At 40.4% G+C, this 12,504-nt stretch overlaps 1 non-coding gene and 1 pseudogene across 1 annotated transcript; both read right to left on the reverse strand.

Moving 5' to 3' along the window:
* Positions 1-2,364: 2,364 nt before the first annotated feature.
* Positions 2,365-2,553, reverse strand: LOC122807327 (annotated as a pseudogene).
* Positions 2,554-5,465: 2,912 nt separating this feature from the next.
* Positions 5,466-5,679, reverse strand: LOC122807325. The gene has a single exon (XR_006365637.1). It is a non-coding gene; the product is annotated as a small nucleolar RNA U3 (small nucleolar RNA).
* Positions 5,680-12,504: the final 6,825 nt, after the last annotated feature.

Below are 12,504 nucleotides of genomic sequence, written 5' to 3' on the forward strand. Positions count from 1 at the left end.
TTACCAAAGCTATAGACGAGGGAAAGGTGGTCCACACAGCCTACTTAGACCTTGCAAAGGCCTTCGACACCATTCCCCACTCAGGTATTATAGACACGCTCACCAGCCTGAACATAAACCCCTACATCACAAGATGGGTTGCCAACTGGCTCACGGACAGAACCCACATGGTAAGAGTTGCGGGAGCTAGGTCTGACCCTAAACCGGTTACAAGTGGCGTTCCCCAGGGCTCATTCCTAGGACCCCTTCTGTTTGGCATATACTTCTCAGAGGTACAGGCAAGCACAGGAGAACTATGGCTGACCAAGTTCGCAGACAACTGCAAACTAGGGGTTATAATTGACTCTCCGGCTGACACAGGCATCCTCCAAAAGGGTCTCACTGAGACAGATACCTGGTGTCAAAACCATGGCCTCAAGCTAAATGCCAAAAAGTGCATAGTCATCCCCGTTGGAAAAAACAAAGTACCCACAAACTACCACATAGGTGGTAGCCCCCTAAATACGGAAGACGTAATAAGGGATCTGGGGACCCAAGTAGATAGTAACCTCTCCTTGGATAATCACATTGCCAAAGTGGTTAGAAAATCCTTCGATGTGGCCCACCTAATCACAAAAGGGTTTGCATCCAGATTGAAAGAGGTCATTGGGCCCCTCTATGCATCACTCATCAGACCCATTATAGAGTACCCCATTTGAGATGTACCTTACAAGACACCTGCAACAACTGGAAAGACCACAGAAGTACCTCACCAAGAGGATCACTGGCCTCAAGCAGATGCCCTATGCAGCTCGACTGAAGAAACTCCAGCTGTACTCGTTTGCATACCGCCTACTCAGAGGTGATCTCTGCCTGACATACAAGGCCATGTCCAACCCAGAATTGATGAACATGCTCCACCTAAAGAAAACCATATCTTCTCGAGCCACATGCTCCAGGGATCTAAACCTCACCACAACAATAAGTAGGATGTGCTGGAGGGATAGATTCCTGTCCCAGACTTCCCATGCTCTGGAACAAGATTCCAGTCTACATTAAGCAGAGCTCCTCACTAACCCTCTTCAGGAGAAACCTTGACAAGTGGATGGGAAACAGAAAGTTTACCCCAGGGATCGCTTCAATGGATCTGCTGGACAGAGGCACAGGGAACTAATCTAAGGGTGTGGCGAAAGCCAACACATTCCGGCTAGGCTTATAAATGTCTTCGGGGAAGCCTAGTATCTACCTATGAACCTATGAACCTATGGTTCAACACAGGTTTTGCAATGGACTGGCAAAAACCTTTCATTAGGAGTTATTTTATTATTAAATATCCACTTGTTCTTAGAAAGGAAAGTACATCTTTTATTTCCAATTGACAAAAAAAAAGGACAGTTGAAAAATACATTGTGGAAAAATGTGTAGTTCGGATGTGTAGTATGACTTTATAAACATCAAAGACAGACATGATTAAGTGTTATGTGAATGTGTGCAAGACTGTGTGAGCCTGAAACGACAGAAGACCAGGTCATGCCCTGCTATTTGTGTTCACTCCATGTTCAAATTGCCCTGACATTTAATGAGAAAATAAATCACAATACACAAGATGTACATGGGGATTAGTTAATACAGAGAAAGAAAACAAGTTATAATTTGTAATTAGGCTGTCTAAATGAGCAATCTTTTGTGAGACAGATGTTGTGCTTAATAGAAAATATGAGTTTGCAGTAATGTCTAGTTCACAGTGATATCAGCATAGATGTTGTGTGCAGTTAGTACACTATAAAGGCTGTGGTTTACTAACTGAAATAAAAAGAGAAAAAAAGAAAGGTGTGAAAAACAATGTATTCACCAGTCTAAAGTTCTGACAGATTTTTTTTTGTCCTTTGATAACGATGAAAGTCCAACTGAACTAATGGCCCATTTTCAGAAGAGGCCTAGAAAGAAAAGCTCCACAACAGATTGAAAAGCATTTAAACAGAAGGTGAAGAGTAATTATAAAGATGGGAGAAAAGCCTTGAAAGAGATTAAATATATTACAATGAGCTGGGAGGAGAGCTACACAAAACACCCATACAAACATTTTACAGTAGCTGATAAGTAGTTATACACAAGGGGAGAAAATCCTCACAAGAGAGAAGTACATTTAAATAACATTACTAGAATAAATTGCAATCACGAACAAATAGAATATGTTCTACAAGTAACTAGACACTTCAGAAATGGATAGCATCGTTACAACTGGAGAACATTTAGTTACACTGGTAAAATCGTCTAAACATACCTAACAAAACAAGTTCCTCCTGAATAATACCAAGAATCGAAAGAGGCAAGGACAAAAAATTAATAATACGTAAATCTATTTTAACCTTAAGAAAAAAAAAACCCACTCAGATTATGCTTCCACTATGGTGCTAAGCAAGAACAGCTCAGCACAAGCAATCATCAATAGCAGCAAACACATATAATGTGGTTAACTACCTTCTTCATGCTCGGGAGGAAGCATTACAGCTCGTCTTTGTGGTAGACAAGACCGATCACTTTAGAAAACATCTCTCTAGTTAAAACAAACAATTATTTATATTTATATATATATATATATATATATATATATATATATATATATAAATGATCCCTGAAAGTATAGTCTTGAACAGTGCTCTAACAGCAAGCTAAATATATAGCTTTTACTTTTATTACATACTTGGGGACTTAGAAAAAAAAATAAAAATATGGTAAGTAAAATAAAATTATTATGGTGTACAACTGACTCACGAATTTTCAAGATAAAATTAATATTATTTAATTTAGTACTTATTATGTATAATTTGGAACTAATCATCAGCCAGGAGGCATAAGTTAATTAATTCAGGGTGTCAGAAACCTGATTTGCTGAAGGGTGTTATATATCGCATTATATCTTTTATCTACAATGGCTTATTGTGCAAGTTGTGTAATCTGGTAGTATGCCTCAATTTCACTCCTTTCCAAGTAGTATCTGTTTTTTTGAATGATGGACTGGAGAGCAGGAGAGCAGGGGGGGTGTCCAGAGCTGAGATAGAGGCTGCCGACCATCCGGAGACGTTCCTCTCTACTGCCCGGAAGGCCGACAGACTGGAGGAAGCCCCACCTTCATCCCTGCTGGGTAAGGCTGACTGGGACGGAAGGGGTGACGTTGACACAGCTCCAATGTCCCTGGATGATATCGGTCCTGAGCTGTCCAAAGCAGATGCCCCCAAGGGGAGGGAACAGTCTGCACACTCTGGACTGGATCCCCCACCCCGGTGGCCCCTGTGGACCTCCTGGGCCCGAAGTATCTCCAGCTCCAAGGGCAATGGAGCTAAACTTAGAAGGGACCCAGGCAGTGTGGGAATGGAAACACTACCCGACACTTGACAACCTATCCCTGGGAAAGCTCTGACCCTGGGAAACTGAACTCGGATGAGGTGACAGGAGGTCTGATGAAGGTGAAGAGCCCCTCGGCAAGTGGCTAGGGGACGGTAATAAGCTAAGTTCAGTTTGGGTTTTAAGGAAGCTCCTCATCATCAGATCAATGTCTGATGGAAGCAAACTTCTGGTAGACCTGGAGGAAATGGAAGCATGGTCTGACTGAGCTGAAGGTCTATAGTCTCTGGAGGAAGACATACTGGACTGCCTTGGGTGCAACTTTCTAATAGTGGCTGAGACATCACCAATAATGATAGGCTCTGAGGAAGCAGTCAGATCCAATGGCCTAGATGGATCCGAGGGCAGTAAGGACCCTACAGATGGATCCGACAGACCAGTCAGATCCGAGCAGGTTTTGGACCTGATCAGATCCGAGGACCTCTGAGCCTCTGAAGAGTCGGATCTGATTAAGGGAGCTGAGGTTCCCAGAGCCAATGCCCCCGAGGCTGAGCTCGGATCCAGAGAACTGGGATCCAAGAGCCTCTGCCTTTTTGCAGGAGTCCTGAGAGGAAGAGGTCTTCATCTTGGGATCCGAAGGGACTTTAGAGGGGGAACCCAACACCAGGGGGACCCCCTTTAGCAAGACTTTTAAGCAACAACTTATTTCTATGTTCTAGGAGAGCCCTAGGGTTGAATCCCATAAAGATATCACATTCAACCTCTAAATGGGGCTCTCCTAGTAAGTAGACGCACTCCTCATGCGTATCGGCGGGATCTAACTTCCGACTGCATGAGGAGCAGTGTCTGAACCCAGAGGGTTTGTCTGACATCCTGACAACACTCAAATCTCCCAGCGCGCGCGCACACACACACACACACACACACACACACACACACACACACACACACACACACACACACACACACACACACACACACACTCACACACACACACACACACACACACACACACACACACACACACACACACACACTTTGGAGGAGGGGGAAAGAGAGAGAGAGTTGCACATTGCACATGCACACACACACACACACACACACACACACACACACACACACACACACACACACACACACACACACACACACATACACACACACACACTTTCACCCAAAGGAAAGGAGGAGATGGAAAGAGAGTTGCAGAAAGGAAAGGAACTACCACTAATGGAACAAGGTGGGAAACCCGAAAAATAACCTAACAGACTGACAAATGGCTAATGGAGGGGAGGGAACTAGCTACTAAAAGATCTTCTTCTTCTTTCGGCTATTCCTGGTTAGGGGGTTGCCACAGCGGATCACCTGTCTGCTCATGATTGACAGTGGAGTTTTACCTTGTCGAGTTGCCAGCCCGCCGCCCAACCTTCCACAGAAGGCACACACATGCACTCATGCCTAGGGCCAATTTAGAGTATCCAATCTACCTACAGCATGTCTTTGGGATGAAACTGGAGAACTCGGAGGAAACCCATGCAACCACAGGGAGGACATGCAGACTCTGCACAGAAGGCACCCCAGCCAGGGATCGAACTGGAGAACCTCTTGCTGTGTGGTGGCAATGCTAACCATTGCACCACTGCGGCTGCCCATGAAATAGCTACTAAAAGATAAAAGAGAGAAAGGGGACCAAAAAAATCCCAAGAAACACAAAAAAGGAGCTACTTATCTTTAAAGAAGACTTGAGCTTCAGAGAGCACGTCCACTCACAATTTGCAGCAAACAAAATCTGAGGATTATGGGTAGCAGGGGATTTTTGGGAATGGAGAAGCTTGCGCTGCCTACCTCGGATCCAAGACCCATCTGTGATCAATAATTACATGGATAGCATCGGATCTTATATCAAATGTTACTCTGTTGTCACAAAGAAAATATATAAATAACTCAAGCACTAAAACAAAAACGTCAGTAATTTTAACACTCACGGGATTCTGCTAAACAAAAAATGTTAAAAAATGCTACACCTACTGTAAATACTGCACACTGGGCTCAGGGTATTTCTAAAACATCATACATTAACCAAGCAGCATTCACTGTCGTGGTGCACCACCGCTTTCCTATTTTCACTTTGCTTATTAACAACCACCCGGATTATGCTTTTTCCTTCATGCTAAGCTATAAGCTAAGCACAAGCAGTCATCAAGAATAGTAAAACATATATGAAAATATTTTACTAACTTCTTCATGCTCAGGAAAAAACATTATTACTTGTCATTGTAACTGGCAAGACCACTCACTTTTGAAAGCATCTCTCTAGGTACAAACTATGGAAATGATCCCTGAAAGTATATTCCTACAAGCAAACCAAATATATATCTTTTACAGGTTTACAGGTTCACAGGCAGGTACTAGGCTATTGGTCCTAGGGCCTTTATAAGCCTAGGCAAATGGTACCCTGGCTTTTGCCACACAAGAAAATTATTTTCCTGTGTCTCTGTCAAGCAGAGCCACAGAAGTGATCCCCGGGGTGAATTTCCTATCTCCCATCCAATCATCAAGATTTTTCTTGAAGAGTGCTAATGAGGAGCTTTGTTTGATATAGATAGGTAGTTTGTTCCAGAGTATGGGAAGTCTCTGAGATAGGAATCTATCCCTCCAGCATTTCTGTTTATTGTGATGACAAGGTTTATGTCCCTAGAGTGTGTAGCTCAGAGGGATTGGGATTTTTTTACGTGGAGCATGTCCAACAGCTCTGGGTTTGACATAGCTTTGTATGTTAGGCAGAGATCGCCTCTGAGTAGGCGATATGCGACAGAGTAAAGCTGGAGTTTTTTGAGACGGTCTGCGTAGGGCATCTGTTTGAGGCCGGTAATCCTCTACTATTATTTCATACTTGGTGACTTAATAAAAAAAAAAAAAAGTTAAAACTACAGTAAACAAATTAAAGGTATTATTACTGGTACATTGACTCACGAATTTTTAAGTTAAATTATTTTTTTTTTTCTTTTACAATTTATTACTAGCATGCAAATCCCCCATATTATATAAAGTTTGGGACAAAATCATCGGTCATGGAGGTATAAGGAAATTAATTCAGTATCTCATAAACCTGATTTGCTGAAGTGTTTGTAAAACTCATTACATCTTATTTCTACGACGGCTCTTTGTATACATTGCATAGCCTGGCATTCTGTCTTAATTTTGGTCGCTTATTTGTTCTTTATTGAGTGGTTGATGGAGCAGACAGCTTTCATTTAATACAGAATTTGTAAGGCAAAGAGAGAAACAAAAGTAGGCTGTTATGTCTTTGTTCTGCTATTGCACAAGCACGAACCTCTCTGAGTAGAGTAAATAGACTATGTTGAAATGAACTTCTTGAAGTAGTTCATAGGTTCATAGGTAGGTACTAGGCTATCGGCCCGAGGGCCTGCGTAAGCCTAGCCAACAAGGTTCCCTGGCTTACGCCACCCAAGAAAGTTATTTTCCTGTGCCACTGTCGAGCAGAGACACAGAAGTGATCCCCGGGGTGTATTTCCTATTTCCCATCTACTCATCAAGATTTTTCTTGAAGAGTGCTAATGAAGAACTTTGTTTGACATAGATGGGTAGCCTGTTCCAGAGTATGGGAAGTCTCTGGGACAGGAATCTATCCCTCCATCATGTCCTGTTTATTGTGGTGACAATGTATAGGTCCCTAGAGCGTGTAGCTCAGAGGGATTGGGATTTCTTTAGGTGTAGCATGTCCAACAGCTCTGGGTTTGACATAGCTTTATATGTTAGGCAGAGATCACCTCAGAGTAGGTGATATGCTACGGAGTAAATCTGGAGTTTTTTAAGACAGTCAATGAAGGGCATCTGTTTGAGGCCAGTAATCCTCTTTGTGAGGTACTTCTGCGGCCTTTCCAGCTGCTGCAGATGTCTTGTGAGGTACATTCCAAAAGGGGAGTTGTACTCTATAATGGGTCTAATGAGTGTTGAGTAGAGGGGAACAATGACCTCTTTTTTAGTAATAACTAAGCACATTACAGAAACACTTGTTACGTGATTATTGTTGAAGTCTGACGTTTTCATTTTAGTACATCATTAAAGCAATGTTTCTGAATGGTAATTTAAAAAATACACTACTGGACAAAGTAGTGATATTTCAGTTGCTGAGTGGGTAGAAAAACAGTTGTAGGTCTGAACTTCTTTGCTCAAGGATTAGTGATAAAAGCCCCAAATCAGAAACCTGTTTAAAATATAGTTTATTCATGTTTACTTAGCTATGGATTACTCTTTTACAAAATACACTAGCAGTGATCTTTGTTCAAATTGTTTAATGCAAGACACTTTTTTTCATGGCAAAGCTTTGCAGTGCAACGTGTCTGGCTTGTTGGATATACTCGAACCATACCTTACTACTTTGTTCAAGAAATTTGGCCAAAGACGTAATATTGATGGAAAGGTCCACATTGGTACTTTTAAGCGTAAAATATGGAGCGAACATAAAGTGCTACTAGCGTGAACAGTACATGTTTACTCATACGTCTAGCTAAGATTTAATAATTCCTTCCAACTCTTTATTTTCTTCCTCAAATCTCCTCTTTATTATATCACTGCCCACTCCTACACTCACATCCATCTACAGCTGTATTTCCAAACATTTACATCAGATGGCGTTTCCACACCACTCAATCTTTTATCTCTGGGTTTTCCTCAGGCGAGACCCAGTCAGGTGATTAACTCACGGCAAATGCTATGCACCAACATTTTAGTAATGTAAGGGTAAACCCTTCACTTATGAATAATCTGATCCCAAACATATTCAACTAGGAAGCTCACATGATAATTAAATTGGTTTTGTATTAGAACACTACCCCACCAGATGTGCAGTAGCAAGCACCGCCCAAATCCCGCCCAACACCCTCCACGTGACGTTTATTGTTCGTCTACTTCTGAATAAACATAAGTAGACCTCTGTCAGCCATATTAATATGTAAAACATTTATTGCAAATTATAGCTTAATACATATATGTCGGAAGCCCAACACGGCACCTTTACTGTTTATATGTAATTTTCATACAAACACAGAGAAACAAGCTAGTGGAAAAGTCGTCACTGTTACTTGCATTAAAAAGCAGCAATGGAATGCAGTACATTCCAAGTACTATGCTTAAATCTTCATTCACACCTGTTTCAAGTGAACTATTGCAAATATAAATATATTGACATTATTAATTGTTTAAAGCTAAAGGCTTAGAAAAAAGTTGTACATACCTCATGCATGAAATATTTGTAAAGAAACGCGGACTATTTAAATAAAGAAACATGGGGGGTGCAGGGGGGCCTGTAGGGCCGGTGTTACCATTTTGGGGACCTCTAGCAGATGTCAAGTGGGGGGGCCCCTTGAGCACTTCAAGTCTACATATCACCTTGTCACTGCCACCCTTCCTAAGTAAAATTTATTTCATACTGCAAAGTTTTAGGAGTAGTGCACACATATTGACCTGTAGCTACAGTACTCTTACATTACAAGAGGCCTGTGTACCATACTATGTTGGACCATCTGACAAGGGGATATTTACGGTTACTGGCATTTAGTTGCAACAATGATACACTGCGGCAACTTAATGTACAGGTCTGGACATAGATGAAATGACATCCTAGACCTACTGTTTCAGTACCCCCCTCATACCCTTCAGTCTTCCCCTGTTTTTCCTCCATTTTGGGCTGCCCATACTATGCACACTACTTTTTTTCTTCCTTTTGTCTCATTTTGCCTTACTCTTCAGCTTTTTCAAGAAGCCACAACTTCCTACATGTTCTGAAGTGTGTTTTAAAGATTTTTTTTTTCTTTTCACACAATCTTTTCAACCAATGATGACTTAAACAGAAATTATGATTGAGGAAAGAAATGGTGTTGCTGTATAGCTTTAGTTTTCCTTGCATATTTTCAACACATCTTTCCTGACCAAGACAGCACAGTAATAACCATTTAGGAAATAACTCAAATAAGTCAGGGCCTAAGAAGCCATGGGGTTATAGATGTTCTGGGATGTATTTTAAAGCATTTTCCCAGCCTTTTAATCCAGTGGTGACCTTAAAAAAAAAAAAAAAAAAAAAAAAAAGAAACACGAGTAAGAAAATAATTTCAGTCTTCTTTTTTTTTCCTTCAAGAAAGACATAAGTTGTACCCAAGACAATATTCAAAGATGACAAAATTGTAGCAACAGTAAACTAACAATCTGGATACACAAGTCCTATCTGGGAATTGCCTGCCTCCCTACTACCCCCCCCCCAAAAAAAAAAGACTGCCAAGTATCACTCTGGTGTTAGGCTGGGGTGAAAGCAGAAGTTCAAACGGCCACAGTCATGTATTTCAAGTGACTGCAGACATGCATATACATAGCATGCCTCCTTATTCCTCATCCCAAACTGTCACAGGCAGCTACCTGTATACAATCCTGAAGTGTGATTATGAGGAAAGTGAAACAATGACTGTGATAATATATTCTACTGTGCTGTTCCTAGATAGTACCCTACTCCTACACAAGCCACAGTAACCTTCTTTGTACACCTCTGAGATCTGTGAGAAAAGTAAAAGAAAATAATGACCACACTGTCCTGAGCCCAAACACAAACTATAATGACCTCATGGACACACCTCTAAGTTTGACTGTGATGAAAATTAAAGTAGTAATAACCACACAACCACACACACACACACACACACACACACACACACACACACACACACACACACACACACACACACACACAGACTTACCTCGGAATGGCTAGTTTTAAATTCTGCTCGTGTGAACTGAATTTACATCCGTATTGGCATGTCTGCAATGCATGCATGGTCCTCTTTAAAGGAAATGACACTGCCACGGCAGAGTATTTTTCTTTCTTTTTTTTCTTAATTGTTGAAGCCTCTTAAAAGTGGGAAGGCGCTTGCCCCCCTTCACTCATAACATGGGACACTTGTGAGTTATGGTCCCTCCTAAAACTGGCGATTTTAGAAGAAAAGATGGTGGATTACACTTAATAAATAATGACAGTTTTTAGAGTTATTTAGTTTATTTCAGAAAATGCTTGTCAATTAACATTCTGTTATTACATCAGCTTCTCAGGTTAATAGTACTAATATTTTTTAAAAAATGTCCCTGATCGCCTTAATTATTTTTGGATTTTTCCCTGATTCTGGAGGTAAGCGGTTAAGAGCTATGCAAGGTCTCATCACAGAAAAAATTCAGAGAAAGTCAAGCAGAGATAAAGGCTCTACAAGCATATCTATCAAATTCTTAAAACAAGAAATTTGAACGAAGCCAAGACTAATGGGGATTGAGGGTGGGGAAGAAAGGCCTAAAATCAGGGACAGATTATAAATATTGCTTTTATAAATGTAGAAATTTGCTAGAATTTATTTTATTTATGTATTTATTTATTTATTTATTACAGTTTGATGACTAGGATAGTCCACTGGGCCTGGAAGAGCCCGTTTTCAGTGGAGGCTCGGGGAGAAAAGCTCCACAGGATATAGAAATATACAAAAGTAAATAAAGTAGTAAAACAGTGAAAAATGCAGAGATAATATACAATTTGTTAAAAAAATGCATAACATTTCTAATCATAGGTAATGATTTACAAAAGTGAGATTCATGTAGTCTATAAACAAAAGTACAGGCATTTCAGATGAAAAAACATGTAAGTAAAATATTTATGTACAGATTAAAAAAATAAGCTTTTTTATTGGAGGTTAAAAATATGAGGAGAGGACAGGGAGAATAGCAGGTTTTACTTTAGCACTCATTTTCTGAAGGATTTGAAGTCTGAAACTCAAATGTATGTCATTATTTAGTGACTCCAGTTTTCAGTGATTTTATTTATTTATTTATTTATTTGCATTTGTTTACCGGGAAGGTCCACTGGGCCAAAAAGTACCCATTTTCAGTGGATGCCCGGGGAGAAAAGCTCCACAATGATTTATACAATACATTAATTCGATAAAACTCAATTGGCAAACACAACAAGTTTTAAACACTAAACAAAGTTTTTAACAAAGTAAGAAGACAATGACGATAGTACATAAATCGATCAACTTGACAGTACATGTATACATAGGTACAGAAATAGATTATCATCCAGTGATAAAGGTGAAGTTTTAGAAGGTAATATAGAATAGAGGCAAGGAACACGGGGGATAGTAGTAGGAGAGAGATAAAGTCAGGTTATAGGTTGTGAGGAACTAGCACAAGAGCATGAAGAGAGATGCATAGCTAGTGGATGTAAGTGAAGGTGGAAGAGAGTTCCATAGTCTAGCAGTGGAAAAGGAGTGGAACATTTGATCAGTGGAGATGTCAGGTTTCTCTACTTGCAAGAGTATTTCATTTTCAGAGTGAAGAGGTCAGTTAGGGTGGTGTAGTGTAAATAGAGGAGAGAAGAAAAGTGTAGAGCAGTTGGATGGAATGAATATTAGTTTGTAGGCAGTTGTTTTGTATATTTATTTAAATGGAGAAGTAGAGTATGACTTAGAAAGAGTAAGGTATTGCAAAAGGTGATCAGTAGTCTGGAAGAGGTGAGGGGGTTGTAGTTAGGAGTAAGTTATTTAGTAGAATAGGCTATAGGTGAAATTATTAGTAGGGAGAAGAGATGAACTTACCAGGTTCATTGGGCATATTAAGCAGTGGCAGAGGAGGAAATTATGCAGTTACATATCCTATTAGTGAGGAAGTAGCTATGAAGAGCATGTTTAAAGTGGTAAAGATTATGTTGACGGCAAATGGGTGTTGGTAGGGTGTTCCATTTTTGGCCATGGTCCATGAGTATAATAACTGTCCTCCTGGAATTTTATGGACTTGAAACAGCTGTTGTTATTCAGATCGCAGAGACCTAGCTGGGTTATATAGGGAGAATAGAGAGTTACGTGCAGGGCAGTCTTGTGGTTTGTAAATAAGTTTATGATTAATTGTGAGCTGGAGGAATAACAGGTAATGAGAAAGTTCGGGCCATTGTAATTTATTTAGGGCAATACAGTGGTGAGTTGAGTGGCGGGTGTTAGTAGCAAATTTAGCAATCTTATTATAGAATATTTCTTGTTTTGATAGTAGGGAAGATTGCAGATTGGTTAATGCTGTGCCATAGGTTAGAAAAGGCAAAAGGTATGCCTGTGCAAGAGTTTGTTTAGATGGGAGGGA

The sequence above is a fragment of the Protopterus annectens genome, chromosome 7.part0 (assembly GCF_019279795.1).
Source record: "Protopterus annectens isolate FY-2018-M chromosome 7.part0, PAN1.0, whole genome shotgun sequence".
In the NCBI taxonomy this organism is placed as follows: Eukaryota; Metazoa; Chordata; order Ceratodontiformes; family Protopteridae; genus Protopterus; species Protopterus annectens.